The sequence below is a fragment of the Micropterus dolomieu genome, linkage group LG18 (genome assembly GCF_021292245.1).
Source record: "Micropterus dolomieu isolate WLL.071019.BEF.003 ecotype Adirondacks linkage group LG18, ASM2129224v1, whole genome shotgun sequence".
Lineage (NCBI taxonomy): Eukaryota > Metazoa > Chordata > Actinopteri > Centrarchiformes > Centrarchidae > Micropterus > Micropterus dolomieu.
Window position 1 is genome coordinate 33,093,332 of NC_060167.1, and position 22,717 is coordinate 33,116,048.

Below are 22,717 nucleotides of genomic sequence, written 5' to 3' on the forward strand. Positions count from 1 at the left end.
GAGGACGAAAGCGCTATTACTTTTTCTTTACAGAGGAGGAGGAGGAGGAGGAGGGGGGGGGGGGGGCAGCGATAGTAGCATCCAGAGGAGGAGGAGGGAGGTACTTCGGCTCGGAAGCAAAGCGCGTTACGTTAACAGTTAAACCTCCCTCTGCCGTCTGCCAGCGGTGAGAGAATCCAACTTTCTGAACGGCTGCCACGACATGAGATGCTCCTGAAGGTGAGTTTCCACACTTTCTGTCTGTTTGTCGCCTGAGGAAAAGAAAAAGTCACCTTATATTTTCAGATTTTCTCCCAGTTGTTGCACTTATTACAAATTGTAGCAAACGTTGGCTTTGAATCTCATGATATGAGGCTTGGAACACCGGCACCTGTAACGTTATGGCAGGTGGTTGGGAAGTAAAATTTAGAAAAGGGGGATGAAAAGAGAGGATTTGGAAAGGGGAAATGTAGTCACGACTGGCGTTGTGATATATCCATCTTTTCACAAGTGGAATAATAACTAGACTTACTATTCAGTCCTGACCAGTGATGTGGGAAATGAAGGAGTGGAGGGCTAACCTAGCTTAAACAGGTTTACCCACCTTGCAGAGGGACAATTAACGTTATCCCACTCTAAAATATTATCATCCCGGGTTCACACCGTTTTAAATGGACTACATGATGCAACTATTAGAGTTGATAAGTATGAATTAAAGTCATTCTAAAACGTCGTTCAATTTTCTTTTCTGTAAACTGCACGTGATCCCTGATAATAATCACAGACTGGGGATCACACAAGCCATCCTTCTTATTTATCACCACCCTGCCAATTACACAGTAATGCTCTCTTGCCTGCTTATCACCGGCTCTCATGCTGCACACTGAGCCGCAGAAGTGAATCACACCTTGTCATCCAATGTGGTGAATGGTATTATCTCATTCTCTATTCATACATTTCATCTTGCATGGGATGAGACAGGCACAGGGATAGTTATGTTTGGTAGGGGGGAAAAAATAAATGCATGAACAGACAGCTGTGCCCAGCTGATGGTTGAACTGCAGTGATACTGTGTGCAGATTTGCAGTGAAAAAGCATATAATGCCATTTCAGCATATTTATTGTTGTACTGTGAAAAGGTAAGTGGTGTCATGTGGCACTAGAAACAGAACTGAAAGGCTGTTTTACTCTAGAGAATTAGTAACAGAGAATCTGATACATTTTCCATCTCAGCTGACACCTCTGACAAAGCTCCAACAATGCATTTTTGAGAAGGAAAAAAACTGTTGCTTTCACAGACAAATTATATTATATTATTTATTTTTTTAATCCTTGTCCACACTTAAGGATATTCTCTTGCACGAGAGTCAAGCATAAACGGCACAAGATTAAAGTGACTGATGAGGCTTCAATGAGTGTGATTAAAATCACATTATAGTGACATTTAAATCAGAAGCCTGGTGTTTTGGTTGGTACCTAGCTTTGGTAATTGATTGTGATGTGGATGGAATAGTTGTGCATTAAGCTTGTGTGCTTGAAGTGATGCATTTATAGACCAGATATATCTCACATGGTTAACATAGTGACTCCCTCAATATGAATATTCACAATCTATGCAAATGTTGTACTGTGTGGAAGTGCTGCAAATTCAAATGCTGGTTTCCTCTGCACTGTTGTGAAGTGTCTCATTACAGAGTATGCCTTTGAGGGAATCCCAGGAAACAGAGAAATGTTTCATAGTTTACCCATAATTTGATGTTTGTATTCCTTTTGATGCTTTACTTTCACAACACAATCAGCTTGGCCTATATTGTCTGTAACAGTTTGTGGTACATCCCCCCCCCCCCCCCCCCCCCCAAAAAAAGAGAAACAGATTGTGGTAACACTCCCACTACCACTTATATTAGTACTTCTAGTTAGTTAGTACTAGCAGTGCTGCTGCTCCCTAATACAGCTGTTTAACACAAAGACCTTCTGAAGGTCAGGCTGCCATTAGTGAATGTAATCATCTCAAGCTGCTCTTCAAGAAGAGCAGATCCTATTTATGTTGTCCCCTGTTCATCCCATATTGCTTCTCTAGTGTTCATAGCCAAAATTATCCCACATCAGGTAAGGCGCTTGATTTTAATTTCTAGGCCAAAGACAAGAGCCTCTAATGGCACTTGTCATCACACGTGGTCCCCAGCCTCTCTGTATTCAGGGCAGTGGTGCTTTGTGTCCAGAAGTAGGTCGAATGCTTCTCACCAAACAATTTGAGCGAGAGCCAGTAATTGGACAAGCAAAGTGTCGACCACCTCCCAGCTGGTCCATGTCAGCAAGCCCTCTCACCACTTAATATGCAGCTCCGACCTGATGCATTTCATGGGCCTTTTTCATCCTTTTAATCATTTAGATTACAAAATGCAGGAAACAGAACATCCTTTGTAGCAGCATTCTTTATGTTAGTGGCTGGAAATTTTGTGATACCACAAATCACAAGGCCTCAAGGGTCTTTACAATCTGAATAGCGTACACCCTCTACCCTAAGACCCTCGGTTTAGATCAGTGGTTCTCAAACTTTTTCATGTCCCAGGGTCTCCATCTGATAGAAATTTTATTGCTTTATTGCCAAGCAGGTTAACAAGGAATTTTCTTCGGATACTTATAAAGTAAAAAATACAAGATATAAAAAACATAAAGGAATTATAAAGAATATGTAAGAATACGTTTGTGCTGTGACATGCAAAATATTTACAGTATGGGGTAAATGGGTGGGGGTACGAGTGTCTGGAACTGTTTGTGTCCGGGGAGGCCACAAGGTCCCGGAGAGGGGGAAGATTGATTGCTATGTTTGATTGGTTTAGATTGGTAGATGTTTTATTACAGAGAGTGCATGAAACCCATGACCAAAATAGTAATTGTGTTACTTTTGGATGGAATTATAGTGAAAATAAACAATTACCCTTTTTGCTGGGGACCCCCTGGAACCCCCTCAAGGACCCCTTTAGATGAGGAAAAACTCCCCCAAAACCCTGGAAAACATTAAAAGAAACTCATAGGCTTGTGTCGTGTGTGGGGAGGGATGGGCTACGTTCAAATTCAAAATTTACAGTCTTTATTAAGTGCAATAGACATTTTTTAAGTTGCCAGTAGAGGGCGCTCTAAAATTCACTATCAGCTTGACCTCTTGAATGCCCTGTGGACCTACCAGTAAACCAAGCTAGTAATGTTATGTAGTTTTTGGCAATAGATGTCGTACAGAATAGTGTAGTCAGGCTGGGTGGGAACTATCTTTTAGTATCCTGTGGGCTCTGCACATGCACCTCACCTCACCGATATCAATGATGCTCGGGAGATGGGTACCAATGATGTTATCAGTCAGGATGCTTTCTATTGCTCCTCTGTAAAAGTTGACAAGAACTTGGCACTGAATAGAATTTAACCATCTTAGGTTTCCTTAAGAAATACAGATAAATAAATAAATTCTGAGTTTTCTTCACCAGTGTGGAGATGTGAGATGACCATGACAGCTCGTCTGTGATGCCAATTCCCAGAAAGCTCAACAATCAACTCCTTGGACGTTGAGCAGTAGTTTGTTGTCAGTACACCACTTTACAAGGCTGGTGATTTCCTCCTGATATGAAGTCTCATTGTTGTTTGGAATCTGGCCGATGAGGACACAGCCTTGGGAGGCGCCGGTGTTGAACACTAGAGTGGAGTGGTCTGCCAATCCGAACTATCTGGCGTCTGTTTGTGAGGAAGTCCAGTATCCAGTTGCAGAGTGTGGTATTTAAGCCCAGAGTGCCAAGCTTGCCGGTCAGTTTCATGGGGGAGATCAGAATGGGGCTGACACGATTTATCGATTAAATCGATAAAATCGATTAATAAAATGCTTCGACACAAATTCTTTGCATCGATGTTTTGTTTAATCGATGTAACTATACAGCACAGTGTTTCGCACGGACATTTATTACTGTGGCACATCGCGCTTATGCTGTGAGCACGACGTGATTATAATGGAGCTGTTTGCAAAGTGGAGGAAGAGAGAGAAAATAGCAAGGGACAAAGAAGAAAGTGTTCAAAGTATGTTATTATTTCAAGCTAAAGAAAACAACAACTCTGTAATGTCACAGTCTGTCCACCATAAAACGAAACTTATGTCGCCTCGGCAACAGCACGACGGCGCCTTATCAGAAAGCAGCCGGTGTTCTGCCAGAAGACCACAGACAAGGTAACAGTAACAGCAACTTTAGCATTTAACTGAAATCCTGATTGATTGTTGAGTTGAATGCTAGCCAAAGTAAGCAGTCCTCAGCTGAAAATGTGCACACGTGCGTTTGTTGTTCTCCTTTTTGGCTCGTGAGTTGTAACCTCACAGTCATGAGTTAACTAATCCCTGCTACCTGCGTGTACTAATCCATCCTTTCACCCTGTTTCAACTGCTATCTTTATAATAACAAACAACAGCTGTTTCGTGTGCAGGATCGCTCATTTCCCGTTTCACATTTCACGTGTGTTTTCTTGACAAAACGTGGTTTGGAAACCTGCGTCGGGTGACACAGCTGCTGTCAGCTCTTGTAGTGTGTGTGTGTGTCCCTGTCACCGATCAGTTACGTAGTGTGAACGCTTCAACGACTTGTGCAAGTGGGGTGAACGGCAGGGCCATCGGCCGACGCTTAAAGTTGTGTAGTCTACACGAGCCTTAACTTGTATAGCACTCGGGTGATGTTTGTGTTGGTAAAGCGGCTGTCTAGTTGTTGGTCTGATGTTTGCTGTATGACACACTATGAATTTCTGAAAGGACTAATAAATATCTATCACCTATAAACGTGCACAGCTGATCTTGTACCGGGGGGGGGGGCGGCACCGCCGCCCCAAGCAAAAGTACTTACTAAACGACGCATCGATGAATCGTTGAAATAATCTATCGAAGCGTCGAATACTAAAATCATTGTTAGCTGCAGCCCTATATCAGAACAATCTTAAAATAGATGTTGTTTTTCTCAATGTCTTTGAAGACGAGCGGGAAGGTGAGATATTATTCTTTATGTGCTGGAGAACCAGTTTCTCAAAGCACTTCATCAGAATGGGGGTAAGTGCCATATGACGGTAGTGGTTTAGACTGGACATAACAGACTTTTTAGGTACAGGTGACTTTTCTGTGACAGTGATATGTTGAAAATGTCAGTAATAACATCATTGGCATAGGTTTTTAGTAAATGGCAAGGAATGTTGTCAGGCCCGGCAGCTTTACTCATGTTCACTCTCAGCTTGACTCTGCTGTGGATACTGACAGTGGCCGGTCCTGACTCTTTGTTGAGGAGATCAAAGCGAGCATAAAATGTGTTTCATCTGGTAACTAGGGACTTACATAAGTGTCTCATAAACAATACATTCTTAACATTTAATGTTAAAAATATACATAATATTCTAAACTGTACTTTTTAGTGCAAATCCAGTACTGAGTGGGTAGCCATCTGCCTCGACTGTTTGGGTTAAGAGAAGGGGAGAGGGGAGAGAGAGAGAAATAGAGTGAGTGAGTGAGAGAGCAGGAGGAAAGAGAACATACAGTAGCTCAAGTTCCACCGCATTGTAGGTCCCATCAAACTTCCACATTTCACACTGTTTAGATCAAACTTCCACCTGCACATCAATGAGGCATCATGCAGTATGGTGTCTGGCTCTGTTTGCAGCACACGGATTGAAACTCAGTGATAAAAACACCTGAGCTTACTCCTTGCTGTGTCGTTTTCATCTTCTGCACAAGCATCACAAACTGGTGATAAGTTAAGGGTCTGGAAGTGCATTGAAGACGTAAAAGATAAGAGGCAGACTGTGATTTTGACTTTACCTGTTCACAGGTGTGTGTTTGCCTTGCAACATGTGTTACCTATTACCCTGTGTACACGCAAAAGTTAGGGGTTGGGAGGGCAAAGGAGAGACACAGAGAGCCCTTTCTTTGTGCCCGTGCTGCATACACCTTGCCTTTACCAGTGAAAACTGAAAGATGTATCAATGGCTCAGTGATACGTGGGTAAGTTGAGCCAGGGAGGACTGGAACATGAATTGTCCATGTTTGATTTAAAATGCATCTGATACATTCTGACTGAAAATTTGTACAATAAAACTGGTTTAAATTGTTTGTATGTGTTTTACCTCTGCACGGTCTGTAGTAGATGCATCTCTTATCAGCATCAGCAATGTCATTTCTGGCTATAATTCAATCTGTCGGATGGAATCTGGAGTATCAGATGGTTATTAGTGATTAGAAAAAGCAGCCAAACAACAGTGAGCAGGAATGAATTGCTGTATCAGATTAATCGTCCATTTAAGACGCTCTGTTATCACCATTTAGAGCGTGTTGTTGGTGGCAAAGCAAAAATGTGTGTCTCCAGGAAGAGTCTCTTAGCTGTTTGAACAGGTACGCCGATCCATGAAAAAAAAGTGTAAACCTAAACTCTGATAAAGACAAAGACAAAGATTGCACTGTGATACCCAGTTGCGTTGAGATGTTAGAGTGTGTTTCCTGGAGTGGCTTGCCGATGCGACGGGAAGGTGTTGAGCCTAACAAGTACCCAGGCCCTAATTGAGGTTCAGCTCACTCTCCAGCACTACAAGCAATTACAGTGACGACTCATGCTCCCCGTGCTGCAGGCAGAGTTGAGAGTGCCGCAGCGCCGCCTTACCTGAGCCCTCCTCTTTCATGTTTGTCGCCGATGACAGCCGGAAAGGCACATTCTAGCCAGTATGTTCTGGAAATGTGTTTGGTTACATGAAATATTCATTTCCTTGCCTTCTCTCTGGCAGTGTGCCTATTTATTTACCAGATTTTAATGATACCTGTGACCGGTTCAGGGGAGAGCTAGAGGAGTGTTGGAAATGATTCCCTCCATGCAGCCTCTGATGGGGAATGTAGAAGGAGAGGAGATGCAAAATAAGAGGTGCTGATCATCAGGAATCAAGGTTTATTTCTTATTTAACAGGCCACTGCATCATTGGGGCCACTGGGTGAGCATGATCAGTGGCTTCTCGCGCTGCACGGACAATTAATCAGTAAAGTGAAGGACAAACCTGCAGTGAGGTCAGTGTTATCTCATATGTTCAGTGCTTCTTTTCCCAGCAGGAGGGAATCAGGAGAGGTCAGCAGCCAACACTGGTGATGTGCTATGCACACGTCCCCGCCTGAAGGTATAGCCTGTCATTGTGCTTTTTCTGTGGTGCTGAGACTCTTTTCTCAAAGCTGGAACATTTTACCCAGACATATTGTTATTTGCTTCCAGCTGCGTGACTTGCAAGCTTTTCATGTCTTATAATATCTTGTGTTTACATGTCATCATTTAGGAAAAATGAGAATGTCTTGTTATTGTTATGTCCAAGCGACAGCATTTACACACATGTTGCACTTGTTGTGTTATCCGTTCCTCCAGGCTGTTTGTCATGGATGTTTTCCATCCTCTTCTGGATTCAGTACAGAGACAGCAATATGTATTGTTATTGCGCCTCATATGGCTTTAGAATTATACATTTTTTGTTTGATTAATCAATTTAGATTATGCAGAAAACCATAACCAATAAAGAGATCCAATAAGCGGATATTTTATGAGAAGAATTCTAATCCCAATGTACATTGCTGTCAGCTTCAAACTGATTTTCGCCGCTGTTGAATCACTGGGTATTAATCCTTTAAATTCAGTGTTTATGTTAAAAACCACGGTGAAAAGGGCAACACAACCATAAGATTCTCCAAGGAACAACAAACATGACGGCTATGTCTCAAAGAGTAAGAAGTTATTGCCCTTAAGTCACTAGGATACAGGGATGATTTCCATTTCAATTGTGGGCTCAATTTGGGATAACTCATGCATAGAGAGGTAAGACGAACAAAGAACGTAGTAATAAACGTGACAAATGTAGAGAATGGAACTGAGGAGCCCGGTATCATTGCCTTTTGTGTCCCATGAAGGGTATTGTGCGTGGCTGCGTGGATAAGGTAGCAAGGGGACCCATGGGACAGGGAAGTGAAGGGCACCGAGGATGAGGGAGGACACATGTGACAGGCAGGGGACGTACCGCGACAGAAGTGAAACATGCCTCATACTATGATGCTGTAAAGCTGGTACTATTTACCACTTTGATGGAATTGTCCATCTCAATTTCTCAGACCCCAAATAGTTTGTTTTGTCCAAATAGCAGTCCAAACCCCAAAACCTTATTTAATTTACAATGATAAAAAACAGCAGCAGATTCTTAAATTTGATAAGCTGGAATCACCAAATGTTTTGAATTTCACTTGAATGAATAAGATAGATGTTAACAGATTATTGAGTAATTTCATGATATATTGTTAATCCCTGAAACGTGTGTGTGGAATTGTATCGAATATGTAATTCAATTGCCTTCAAAAGAAAACTGTTCCTCTCTTTGTAACCATGGTGCTACATTCATGGAAGCATAATACTTTTTAGATATCAACCTATAATGGCTGCTTTGTCTTGTGTATGTATTTGAGGAATGTAGCTAATTTTGTTAAATTAAAAAAAGGGTTCTGTAAAAAAAAAAAACTATGATTCTGTGAGGGTTTACTTAGGCACAGTGGTGCTGTGAGCTAATCAATGAAAATACCAGCATGCTGCTGTATTGCAGGTATAATATTTGCCATGTTAGCATGTTAACATTTCCTAATTAGCACTAAACATGAAGTACAGCTGAGGCTGAAGGGAATGTCATTACTTATCCAGTCAAGTAAATGTTTATTTAAGCCAATAGCCCAATATCACAAATCACACATTTGTCTCAAGTCTCTTCACAAGCTGTACACCCTCTATTCTTAGACTCTAAGGGCAACAGAGGAGGGATCCCCCAGGTCGACAGACAGGCGAAGTGTGTACAGAATAGACTGACGTAATACAATTACAGTACTGGCAATGAGGATGACAAAATTATAAATAGTTCGTAGCGTACAGTATAACGATGAATGGATGTTTTTGCAACTTCAAGTGTCGCCAAACAGATAGGACCTGAGCCACCTCCTCTCCGCCATGGAAACCTGGAAATTGACAGGCTACACAAACATTCAGGAGGCAAAACTAAAGCACACAGGTAGGAGAAAGGAACAGAGAGAGTGACAAGATGAGAGGCCGAATCTCCTTAAGAACGAAGATCCAGATCCAAAACATCTGGAAGGAACGTCAGTAGGCTTTGTCTTCTGTGGATCATGAATGTCTGTATGAAATTTCATTCTGATACATTCAGTTTTAGTCTAGACCAAAGTGGTGGGCTGACAGACTGGCTGTTGCTGCTATATGTAAGGAAATGAGAATAGGATTGTTTTGGTATTGATATTTAAAGTCGGAAGGCAAATAGACCTTTTTCACAGCAGACATTTTGACTTGAACCAGCTCACCTAAATAGATTGATCAGTCATGCATAATGTTATTAATTACGCCTGTGCTTTCCCTGTTGTGATTTGCCAAAATGTCTGCTGTGGAAAAGTTCAATTAAAGTCAGGCAGCTCACTCTGCTATCTGTTCAGTAAAACCTTACTGTTTAAAACTGTCTTTGCATAAATTCAGAAAAAATGTGACGAACAAATCTGTGCTTGAGATAATGTATCCTCTCAGGGATGTAGTAGTCTGTCTAGAAGTAGGTGAGCAATACGTGTCAGTGTGACAGGGTATACAGGAAGGGCAGTAGTGCTTTATGTCCAGAGGCTTCCCCTGGGACCTCATTACATCGTGTTGGGCTCCATTGGGTGCTGTAAGTGGACTGCTGGGAGCCTCAAGACAGTGCAGCTCCGTGTGTGTTGATTTGGTGTGAACATGTGAGCCCAGTGTCTGTTTTGCATAGTAAGAGCCAGTTTCCAGTGAGGCCTGGAGTCCAGCACAGCACTATCCTCCAAATGGAAGATTAGAGAGCAGATCAAGCATGATTAGAATCGTGAAACAAAGAAGATGTTCTGCAGAGTGGTCAGTTTACTAAGTGAGCCAACACATGAGCAAGAAGTAGAGTCCCTTTTTTGTTTTCTGTTGCAGCTGTTGTCCCAATTTGTCATTTTGGTTCGATCATAGCTGGAGAATGTGCAGACAACAAATGACCTTTTCATCCTAACGGGGATACAAGATTGTATAGACTTTTATTCACCATATAAAACTTAGACTAGAAAACTTAGAGATAGCCTGGTCTTGCAGCGTTGTTCTGTTATTGGCCATTAGCTACACCGCTGCAGTATTTTGCTGTAAGTGCATAGCGGCCCTCTATATGTGCTAGAACATAGTTATTTTAAGCAGTTTTTTAACATTGTGATAGTTTGTGAAAGTCTTTGCAGTTGTCCTTTAGGGTCTTCTACAAAGAGCCAGAACTCAGCACGTCTGTTTCTTAATGTACTCACCCCCCGATAGAGCAAATGTTGAGTGAAAAAATCTTGCCAAGCTGGTACGTATCCAAATTAATTCATCAGCTTGGGGGAGCTCCACTCTCCATTTTTACAAGCATGACCCGGAGACCACCAGCTATGAACTAAAGATCTTCTTGACCTCATTATTTTTACAGCTTCAGATTTTTTTTGGCAGAAACCAAGACTTCTTTCTGAGCATGTTTTTATGGCCTCATATCAGATTGCAAACAACCAAATCACCTTGTAAATGTTTTTTGCGGTTTACAGTGTTAGAGTGGAGTTCTAATGAGAATCGGGGGATGGGCTTTGTCGGCAAAATGAGACCAGTCACATTGTCTCATTCTGGTCAGGTAGAGCCATTATGATGTTGAGGCTTGGAGAAAATAGCTTGGTGCTATTTGCACCATTTGCATTTTAGGCACAAATTGACTCATTGGAACACACAAGAGGGCAGTGGTCGGGGTAAATACTGTTTAATTGCATTAGCTAATCAATGTAACGCAGGCTTTCCCGAACACAAGTACTAGAGGAAGGCTAATTCTGAGTGTAGTGCTCATTATGAAATGCCAACCAGTTTAGTACCCATTTTAATTATTTTCCTTTTAGAAAATAGCATGCAAACACTGTACCGTAGTAGCTTGGAACTCCTGTTTCAGAGGATAGTGAAGTAGGTAGATTACAGTATGCATATAATTTGACCGTTTTTTTGCGAATGCTGTATAAGTTCGTTTCTCTTCTGTAGTATATTAGAAAATAGATTATAATAGTAAAATGTTTAGTCACAGTTAGACTGACCCAAAGTTCTTACAAGTCTTTTAAGGTTCTCTTGAAATAGCATCTATGCTACAGCTGCAGGGTCTTTCTATCAGCCATGATCCCATGTGTGTGTGGAAAGTGTGTTTCTCCAGAGCAGAAAGACAAATAGAAAATATTGGTAATAAACTAGCACAGAAAACTCAACAAAATGCACAACCTAAGAAGAAAATCTCTTAAAGCGTAGGGTGTGGGAGAGAAATGATGACATTGTTCTGTTGCATAGGCAATGCATGATTAACAGCCATATGCTAATTTGCTATGGTGGAGAATTACAGAAATGTCGCAAATAGTGTGTTTCACTTTAATCCTGTTGATAATATGAGGAAAAGAGAGGAACGTTTCTTTATTCATCATTGTAGAATCCTCTTATCTAGGGTTGCACTTGTATTACTCTGTCTTTCAAATTGTTTTAGGCAGACTTTGCACATTATTTTATGCTTTACATTAACAGACAGACATCTGTAGGTTGTTGTTTGAATCTGGGTCAGATCTGGTTTGGGTTCATTACGCCGTGCCGTAGTTCAGACTCTGGTCAGGTTAAAACTGTATCCACGTCTGTCTAAACCACAATGTTTTAGCTTTATCAAAATCCTTAAGTCTGTGTGTGAACAAACACCACACCATTTCTTTGTGAGAGCTTTGCCAATTTGAAATGGCTTAAAGGCTTGAAGCATTGGCTTTGAGAAACAAAAACAGATCAATAGAGGTGATCTTAGAGAAATCCTACTTTGATATCCTAGGCTTCTGGAAACGCTCCCATCAGTCGTCATGTGACATGTACCACAGGCTTTTTCTGTCTGGATGGATTCTCTCTTCTCTGTGGCTCTCTGCTGACCGTTTTGGTTTCCTGTGGTGTGTCACAGGCCTGAGGCGGCATGTCATCTTCCCGGTGAGGACGTCAGGGTGGTCTTCCCTATTACGGTTCAACCTCAGCACCACAAGTACTTGAGATACGGTAGTGTACACAATCGGTTGTCTGAAACATAGACATTTGCATTTAAATTGACTTCCTGATTTACTTTCTTGAGAAAGTGTCAAGAGTTTTGTCGCCGGCTTTGCCTCTAATTTCCTTGCATCTGCCACAAGTGTGATAACAGGAGCAGGATTATTATTTGGTGAAATGGTAGTCTAACTTTGTTTCATAGTGTGCTATAGCCACACACCAGCCACAGACTCACACATTCTCTCAAAACTGCAGATTAAATTCTAGTCAGTCATGCATGATGGCTTTTTCTCATGAATTAATTGTAGTAAAGAAAAAATATTTTTCACGTTGGAGAGAAAATTCAACTCAAAGAAAATACAGAATGGTGTTCCTTTTGAACTTTGAACATGGACTTACATTTCTACAGCCAAGACACCTCACTAAAATAAATAAAATAAAGCTGTCGCTGTACACTGTGGGTGCCTTTGGATGCTATATAGCAGATTAATGTGTAATGCAGGCAGCTGTGTTCTAACACATTTTTACATGTGCTCCTACTCTAAAACCGCCCTTAAATATACCCTGTATCTCCAGTGTCACTAAGAGGGGAATAACACCTGATTAGTCCTTTAGTGCTGTGTTTTCATTTGAAAAATACGTTTGAAGCTCTTTCAAGTCATGTTGATGTCACTTCTGTAATTTATCTGCCGTTCAAAAATAGTCGAACAAGAGACTGCCAGCTCTGCAGGGGCCATGATAATTTAGGGGTCCACGGTGCTCACGGGTTGACAGTTTGACATAGTGTGTTCACAGAGATCACCTCAGAAAGCACGTATAATTGACACCATTAGCCTTGAGGTCTGTCAGTTTTCTGACAGCTGATGAATTCACGTGTGCCATCCCTAGACTACAGATAACAAATTCCTACCTCCTGTTTTTAAACCATTTTACACCTCAGTAATCCCTTTTATAACAGCGACTTGCCCAGCTGAGCCACAGTTTGAACCCTGTGTCTTGGATTTGTGATTATCCTTTTCAGAGTGTGAAGTGGGTGAAGCCCTCGCCACCGTGCCCTCATGAAAGTCTGTCCACAGGTCTGATTCCCCCAGGGTGCGTATTCTTGTCTTCTTGTTGAACCGGCGCTTTATAGGCCCCTCGGCTCTGCTGTGCGGTGTAACTCACCTGCTGTTGAAACATTTGGATCGTATCCCTGAGCACTGAGCAGTCCCTGGTTCCCCATTTGCAGTTAAACCAAAGTTACAGATGGCTTTGCTTCCTCCTGTGGTTCACCGGTGGAAGAGGTGTGGCGAGTTTGAAGGTTACAGGCAGGTCTTCGTCTGTTGTTCCGTGTCGAATGTCATTACTAACACACACGAAGGCCTCTTGAATACTTGTGCCCCTCTTTTTCTTTACCACCTGTAGTGTAATGGGATTTTAGCTGGGGTCGAAAGTGTGCCAGAAGCACTGCTATTAACCCCGTGCATTGTGCCTTTCTATGAAGGGCAGTCCACACTTCCCCTGTTCATAATAGAACAGACTGCATTCCTTCCAGTGAGCCTCGACATACTTTGCTGGCTCTCAAAGAACCTTCATGCAGATTTTGCAACAGTGGACAGTCTTTCTCCCCATTCACGCAAACCCTCGTTTTTCAATGCTCTTTAGACCAAAGCTGCTCCTCCTTTGGGTTGGTTTCAGCTATTTTAGTCATGAAGTAAACAACATCCTTCCTCTCATTCGCTGCACGCCCAGAGTGTAAAGAACTGTTCAAATAGAGTGAAAAACAATGATTCTTCTCAAAGAAGGATTGATGCTCGGTTTGTAAGTTGACAGAGGCAAGTTAGCATCACAGTGAAGAGATGAGGATTTTCCAGCAATCACAGCAGTGGTATTTTGATCTGCTGCGTCAGGGAGATGTAAAGTACGACAGGGAAGCTGACTGCTGTTCATGTGTGATAGCATTGTATATACACACTGTGCTAGTGATAACACTTTTGAGAAAAATCTTTACTACCCAGATATATTATTCAAACATGTTGCTGCTGTTACTCAAAAATGTTGACAGATCCAATTTCCTCAACATCTTTTCTGAATTTTTACCATTCTTTTCACAATATTAGTCTAATGTAGACTTTTGGCAGGCTGTAATCTAAAATTTCTGCAGGTTTTCCTATCACAGATGGTAGAACAGCTGTGCTTGAACGAATTAGTCAAAAAATATATAAAATAATCTACTAGGTCTGGACCCTCGTTTTGTGACTGCATGCTTATGACAGATTTTTCCAATCATATGTTTGACATAGAAGATTTCTAATAAATAGTGTTAAAATACCGTCTCGTCTCGTGAACCCAATATTGTGTATCGTCTCGTGAGCTAAGTGTATCATCACACCCCTTGAGGTGAGTAATGGATATATATCTAATGTATAGAGACTACCAGTGAGATGAATCATAGATTATGTAGCTGGAGGAGCATACTGTTGGTGGGAGTGTGTGTATTGCCAGTGCAGTCACGTCTATCTATCTCTTTTCTGTGAATTGTGAAATGGGGGCCAATTCTGATCAAGCCAACCGTAAGCATAGCTCTAGGTCGGGGATTCCATTATGATGCGCAGCCTCGAAAGACCCCACACTGGCTCCTACTGGAACCAGAGCGGGATTTGTTTTGCTGCATAAGTGGCGAAAATGGTATCAAAATGGGGTCTCCCCCTCACACTGTGGCTGATTTATAAGTCTGCATGTCTCCAGTTTCCTGCTGTTGTGTCAAAGCAGGAGGTGGGGCCATTAAACTAATGACATTTTGCTTTGCTTCTCTGTTACTGTCAGTAAACAGCACCCAGTTTAAAGGCTAGGCTGGCCACTGCAGTCTGCTGCTTGGATTTGCTTAATTTTTAGATGTTTATTTTTTTATTTGCACACACTGCTTTGTTTTATAACAAGAGATATAAGGCTGAGGACTTAAACAGCAGTGTAAAACATTCACATGAAAGAGAGAGAGAGAAAAAAAAGGTTTGATCAAAGCTGCCTCAAAGAGATGTTGTTTTGAGCCATTTGGTTCCTGTCCTGACCCAGTAAATGCAGCAAGTCTGCTATCTACAGAAGAGCACGCTGGAGAATGCTTCCTTGTCTGACCAGAGCCAGGAGCTCTGGTGCCCACAATGCAGAGCACAGCAAGTCCACAGCCATCATCATTAGAGCTGTACAGCTGTGGACACTAATGGCTGTCCCCGTTCTGCTGCCTCGGCACATTCAGAGGGCTCATGTGAGACTTGAGGGTGTGAACACATGAATTAATTCAAGAGAGATGGATTCACCATTCGCGTTTCTGCTTTAAAGCAGGATGCAGGATGTAGAAGCCCTTGTAGCTACCACGAGTGCGTTTGTGGTGACTCCCTTCTTTCTAACACCCTTTTATCACCAAAGGAGGCTAATTGGGGAGTTTGTCCTCGTTTATCTTCATTTAAAGGCTGGAAAAGATGGCGTTATTTACTCGTTTCTATATTGAGAAGGGGGGGAGGTGAGACAAACAGTGGTGTCAGTGTAAACCTGGGGATGGTGCAGGGGAAATAGATGTATGGCTATGTATGTGCTATCACTGCATGCTTAATTGCGTTTTAAGGTTTCTAATTGCCACCTAAGCATCTTTAAATGGAAAATATTTCTGCATCAAAAGGTGGGGTGGTAAATGTCTGAACGGCTGAATGCATATTTCGGTGGAATGAAGATTTATCACCTCTATTTCTCAAGAAAGTATTAAATGCAATATTTGAAAATCAATACAGGGTCATGCCAAGGCACATTAATCAAGTTTGTTTATTTCTTCAGTCATGGTGAAACGCTTTACATGGCCATCTTTTTCCAATTACATGCAAAGGCGGACATAGTCTAACCCCCTTTCTGTTGTTTTTTTTAGTGGCAGTATAGATTTTCAGCCATCCAAATGAACTCTCTACTGAAGAGCCCGCAGTCATTATTGTGCTTGGCCCTTTCCCTGGTTTTAGGCCTAACCATCCCCTCCTACAGATGTACACTTTACAAATCAATAAGCTTTCACAGTGATTTCACCATGTGGGCTCCTGAGAGCTCGCGGTAAATTCGGTAATTATCATAGGTAGCCAGTGTGGTTTCCTGTTGTCCTTGTCACTGAACAGGCTGTTTAACTGATGTCATGGCAGAGACTGGATGTTTTGTTATGGCCTTTTTATTTGATAGGGTTGACCAAGTAAGCTGCAGAAAGGTGGTTCTTCTTTTTTGCTTGGTTTGACTGGATTTATCAGGATTTCAACCCAGACAGTTTGTGATTTATGATTTGGCTTCTGTGTCCAAAGAGATTCTGACAAATAGGGCGTCACTGATGATGATTAGTCCTAGCCTAGCCAAGGCTGTGCTCACTGCTACCTAACCCGATCAATACTTGTATTGCAGAATATCAATCCCACATATTGAGCAGAGGCTGGGATCCCCAGTGTTGTTTTGTGGTTGGAGCCTGACCAAAATTAGACTTCATGGGGTCAATGCAATGTTTTTCAGGGGTTTAATATTCTAAGGACAATATATCATCTGATATTTCTTTAGTTTTGTTATCAAGGAGCAGTGATAAAGACGGTAGAGCAGGCTACTTTAAAGCTGAAGAATGAACCTATTCTTTATGTTCTCATCTGCTCTGCCAACTCACATGTACTGTGATGCCAATCGGTCTTTGTTAAGCCAATGTCTGCCAATAACAGCAGGCCTACCAGCCTGGCTTTACATTACCTTTGATTCCTGACCAATGAGGGTAATCTCATTAGTGTTATGGAAATGGCAAAATTAAAAACACAAAATTGGGTGTGCTGGTAGAAATCACTACAGGCAAGGTAGCTCAATGCTTGTTTAATCTCTCTGAATGTCCTCTGACAAACGCGTCCTGTGGTAGTCTTGCTATGCAGCCCCAAAATCGTCGCCAAGATACAGATTCAATGTGTTTTTAGATGTGCTAAAATTTGTTTGGTATTTGGTATGGTATTATAATAAAAGTAGAAGGTTGTTCTCAAGAAGTAACGACCTGCGATGGCCGGGAATCGAACCCGGGTCAACTGCTTGGAAGGCAGCTATGCTCACCACTATACCACCATCGCTGCAGGTAAGCAAAGAGTTCCAGCTGTTTGTGTTTTTGTGTTTTTTGATCCAGCCCAGAGTCCTGCACGGTGATGGTCAGCAGTAAAACACAATTCAGATGCACTGGATTGAACCGGGACCTCATACATGCAAAATCATTGCATTACTAACTGTCCATGAAATCGTATGTATGTAACGAATTCTTTAGGCGTATCCTCACTCTGTTTTTGTACTTTGTGTGATACTTGCTTAATACTACAGTCCTGTCTCTTTAAGGCCCCCTACTCTGCAGCTGATTGGCTAACCCTAACCCTGACCGGGTCCATCACGTCATGCACCCTGGCCCAAAAAGCCCTACACTGTGAAACTGTGGATAATTTGTATTTCAGAGTCACAACCCAGGTGACATGACTTGTTTCACTGTTAGAATTAGATGTATTTCTTACCGTAACATTTGAAATGTCTAGAAGAGCCACACGATTAAATCATTTTAACTTTATCTGTGCTTCATGACTTGTGCGGGATGAAAGAGCTCAAGAGTGATGGGGAACGCCACCTGAGTGCATGATTTTTTTTCAAGACGTTCAAAAAAATCACAAATCTCAAAAACTAAATGTACTGACACGGGTTTACAAAGGCGTGTTAGAGAGATATGCTGTTTGTAGTGCACTTGCATTTTGATCAATTCTGATTTTTAATTGACTCACTCTGGATTAGCATTCTGAGCGCACTGGCACGGCAGACAAGTGTTGCTGAGATGCAGGGTTCCAGCCATTGTTCATCATTAGACAGGACTGAGGAATATGGATTATGGATGATGTAGTCATTCTAAATGTAACACATAGACTGTTAAAGGCTTTGATATGAATGCTCGGCTGTCAGACAGTAAAGAGCCTGCCTCAAACTGACCACAGATCCTGCTGTGACCACAGCATGAGATAGAATCAGAGATCAATCAAAGCCTTCGTTAATGGAGCCAACACTGGAGAGGATTTCTGCTTGGTCTATCACCAGCTTCCTAAAAAGCAACAAGATGGAATCAATTAAGTACTTTTGTCTTTCTGATCTTATGGCTGTACTGCTTCTTCCAATTGAAGTGTAAATTGTAACTATTTAGGGTCTCTTAAAGGCACATATATTATGTTTTGGATATGTGATCAATGTTGTCCTCTGTCACAGCTACAAAAGGTCATAAATGAGCACAGTCTGCTCCTATTGACTTTATTATTTGTCACACAGTAACCTTCTGTGAGCGAACAACCTTTAGCATACAGTATTTGTATCTGTGTTCCATGTTTCCAAATTTGGCTGGCACTGGAAGAAAAATGTTTCTGAAACTTTGTGAAGCTGTTTAAAAGACAGGAAAAGGGTAAACATTTTACTATATGTTTTTAAATAAATTTCATAAGTTGCACTCAATAAAAACAAAATGTTTTCTTGGAAAATCTACTGTCAAATGGTCTCTCCATGCTGTCCCAACTTCAATATGTCCAAACAGAGCAATTCCTAAACCTCCCTTTAATAGAGTCTTTCAGGGAGGCACAGGAAGAGGAACAAATGCCTCTATTCAGTAGCGTCCAAAATGCTAATGCCTCTGGCTCTTAACACGTTTATAAGGGTTCCCATGTCACGACATGGCATAGTCCTCCCTAATGGTGGCTGTAGCTGCATGAAAAAGCCAGACACATTTCAGAACATGACAAATATGACAACAAGACCGCAGGTTTCCTGGGGAACAGGCCTATCTGAAAGATGTAAGCAAGCATGTTGTGTTGTAGTGAACATTGAGTTTTATTTCTTCACAATGACCACAGTCACTGAAACCTCTGTTTGGAGCAGATCATGGCCCTTGACATTTAAAATATCTATAAAAAGTTACTGGCATTGTGTTACTGTAACAGCCCCCACATCAGCATAGTCAGGGACTTTGTGGACTTGTTAAAGGGAAAAAGGGGAAAAAAGGGGTAATAAAGTGACGATAGTGCAGGTGCTGTCATCGAAAGTAGGCCATTTCAGTGGGTAATATTGAATTCCAGTAACTATGTGCTCCCACATGTAAATGATGGTAACACAAGGTTCTGTATTGGAGAAACTTTCTGCCAGCAAATAAATGAAGGGCAGGCATGGGTTTAGTGATTGCTTGGGAAAGTAATTACTCCTTATCTGTGTGGGTGCTGGGAGGCAGTCTGCAGAGCCAGGCTCCAGCTTCCAGGCCATTTTGGATTGATATTATGTCATCTGCTCAAAAGGTATTTCTTGAGTGACATTCTGGTCAACCCGTGGAACAATGTTGTATTGAGCGGTTTGAATGATTAGACAGCAGAGTACATCAAACGTTTCTTTCAACTCTTAATTCCATTTTCAGTATGTCATTTCATGATCCAAAGCATACTGCTGTTTGAAGACATTTGTTGACAAGGGAAACATTGGACTGACATTATCGAACTGTTCAGAAAATGAGATGGAATCTCTCAATACAGGGTTTTTCCTGGCTCAAAATGACGGCAGCGGTGGTACCATCCTGATAGCGTGCACGTGTCTGGCTCAAATAATTATGTAATTGAAGAAAATGACAATTTTCACCATCCATCCATCCATCGTCAACCGCTTATCCTGCGTACAGGGTCACAACACAACACACAAGCTCATGTGTGGCAGTTAACAGCAAGTTGTTTATAATGTTAAACCAAATCAAATATTTTGGATATTGAAAGTTCATCTGCAGTTTGCTTCCTTATATAAATGATTTGCTTTTATCGGTATGTGTGTCATGTTCTCAGATATTGCAATGAACTAATTGTCCCACAGATGTCTGTTTGAACTTCTGTATTCAAAAAAGGGGAAACAACGTCTTTATGTCCTTGCATTTCACCAGTGTAAACAAACGCACATAGAGCAGTGCTCATAAACGCACACTACCATTCGCAACAGCATTTTTAAACGCCTGCTGGCAACTTAGAGCTATATTAAAACACGGAACGGCAGTAAAAAGCAGTTCTGTTTTCTTTCGTGATTTTGTTGTGTGGCAAAGATCTTACCAGCAGAAACAGTGTGGTCCAGCCAAACACGCAGCTCTTATCTTCCTCTCTGGAAGTTTTGGCAGCATCTGACCCGATTCAGGTCAGATGCTGCCAAAACTGTCAGAGTTTTTTCAAGAGCTGGAGGAAATTTGACCGCCTTGACCCTGCAATATTGCTATCGGTGTTTTGTTTTGATTTTGACTTTGCAAAGCTAGAACAACAATGTGACAAGCTGCCATCAATGCTACTTTTTGACAGGAGTGAATTACTTCGGAGTGCTTTTCCCATGTCTTTTCTTGGATCATTTAAGCAATTCAAAAACCTTCATTACACACACTAGTCATCATTTGTGCTCCAGTGTGCCGGATTCTGTGTTTCCGCTATCAGTTACCGTCATTCAGGCTGCCCTCTTTGTTTCTACTTCCACAGTAATCCCTGCCCTCATGTTATCTTACATAAAACATTATTCTAATTGTAATAAGGTATGGAGATTAAGCATTTGGGACTGATTAGAAAGGAGAACAGATTTAAAGTTTGACGGCGGCTGCGTGATTGGCAGATGGAGATCGTGGCAAGAATCTGATTAGCGAGCTAAAGAGTGAACGCCTGTGGTCAGCTAATTGAGAGCCAGGAAGAGAGAGAAAGTTGAATGAATGAATACAGTCCTCCTGGTTGCACGTTTCCCAGCACGTCTTATGCTGCTGTTCAAAGCAATGTACAACAGTTTGGTCAAACATTTAAGCATTCTGCCATGAACAAATGGACAGCTATTATACCATCACAAAAATCACTTACCATTGCTTAGTCAATGCTACTTCCTTTTTTGATGACCCATCTTTGTTGTCATTGTCCCACAGTTCTTTTCTAATGTAATACTGAGTGTACACTCATCACTGACGATGCTTTTAATCTGTTGACATGTGCATCAAAAGAAACCATGAGACTGAGGTTGCTGGTACCTTTTAGTCTACACTTTTGTGCTGTTTGCCTTTGTATGGGACGTTGAGGAGCTCACAATGCTGTGTGTTCAATCACGAGTTAACCTGATTATCCAGCCAACACATGGAGCTACGGGAGGTCAGCTGTGGGCCCGGCTTGCCATCGGCTAACCTGTTACTGGGATGTGGTCCAAACCACAAAACAAGTCTATATTGCCTCAGTGTTTGAAGTAGCATGCATGATTACAATAGACCTTTCTTGTGCAAGGCTGAGTGTATAGATACAGATAGCATGGCAGCATTAATGATTTTTATCTACATTTTCTTCTCTCACACTCTCCTGCTGTACGTTCGATTTTATGGTTCCGCAAATTAGATTTGATCCCACTCAGTGCAGATGCTAGACAGCAGCTATATGCTGTTGTTGCGTCAGCACTTGAACTTACGAAAACCTGAGGACGCTAGTCTCCTTTTGCTCCAACCACTTGATACCTCTTGAGACCTGAATTAACTCCCTCTTTGCTCATTTGAAATGTAGAGCTTTTTACTGCTATTGTTTAACCCTTTATGCAACATGTAACCTTGAAAACTACATGCTTATTTTGCCTAAGGTTTTCCAAAGCTCAATTTTGTATGCTCTAAATTGTCAAAACCTGCTTGAACAAAATGAATGTTTGATAAATGGAAAAATGAGAACTGCAGCTAGTGTCACCACTCATGAGTCATAATCTGGACACAGATTGTATTGATTGGCCTACAGAGGGGTGCTAGAGCTCCAGAGCTCAGCGTCTCTGTGCTGTTTGTTATTGAGCTATAAATTGTGAAACTTATCTGAGCTCTCTAATATTGAGGTAATGGTACTTTTGTTTTCTTTAAAAACAATCTGGGGGTTTATCTGTGTGTATTTTGAATATAAAAAAGGTAAAAATCCATTGCAAAAACATTTTATTTTAATGTTTTAAAATAAGTTTTTGCCTACTACCTTGCTGCAAGAGGACCGACTTTGGAAAGTGCAAATCTGCATAAAAATCTGTTTAAAACAATTTCTGTAATTCTGGGTCTAATTTAAAAAATAGTTGTCAAGCTAAGTCACAAATTGGCGTAATAATAAATGCCAACATGTGGGAAAAATACAGCAATTAGTTCTCCTCTTTGTGACTTTTAGTACAATAAACAGCAGACATCCACCCACACACAGAAAACACAAAGCTATATTCTGTCTTCAGGCAGCGCTTTTGATGTTAGCCTGACAAAGGCACCAACTCCAAAAGCCCCTTTCACTGGATTTTTTAATGCCCCATGTGTCCTTTCAAGTGTTGTAAAGATAACTTTCTGGGTGTGCCTCGTTTTTCAGTTTGAAGCAGGCATTTGTTTCATTTGTTCCAGCATCCTTTCAAGTGGCACCAGCTCTTAGAAACATTGAGATCAGCATACCTAGATTGTCTTGCGGTTACATTTCCTGCTCTAGGATTTTTTCCACAGTTCTATCATTGTACTGAACACTACAATAATGATGGAAATCAGCCATTTTCATGATTGGCCAGTCAATATTTCACCCCATAGGAAAACTGCA

General features: G+C 41.5%; 1 protein-coding gene and 1 non-coding gene across 7 annotated transcripts in view; one reads left to right on the top strand and one right to left on the bottom strand.

Moving 5' to 3' along the window:
• The first annotated feature begins 66 nt into the window (after positions 1-66).
• chl1b (cell adhesion molecule L1-like b) overlaps positions 67-22,717 on the top strand; it is a 68,841-nt gene continuing 46,190 nt past the window's right edge. For 4 of the 6 annotated variants that reach the window (XM_046075732.1, XM_046075736.1, XM_046075737.1 and 1 more), the window contains exon 1: positions 67-219. The gene's annotated coding sequence lies outside the window, so the exon portion shown is untranslated. Of the gene's footprint in view, positions 220-6,941; positions 7,040-7,078; positions 7,147-22,717 lie in introns of all 6 variants that reach the window. The other 2 variants (XM_046075735.1, XM_046075734.1) reach the window with 2 other exon arrangements.
• trnag-ucc lies at positions 17,135-17,206 on the bottom strand. Its single transcript has one exon. It is a non-coding gene; the product is annotated as a tRNA-Gly (tRNA).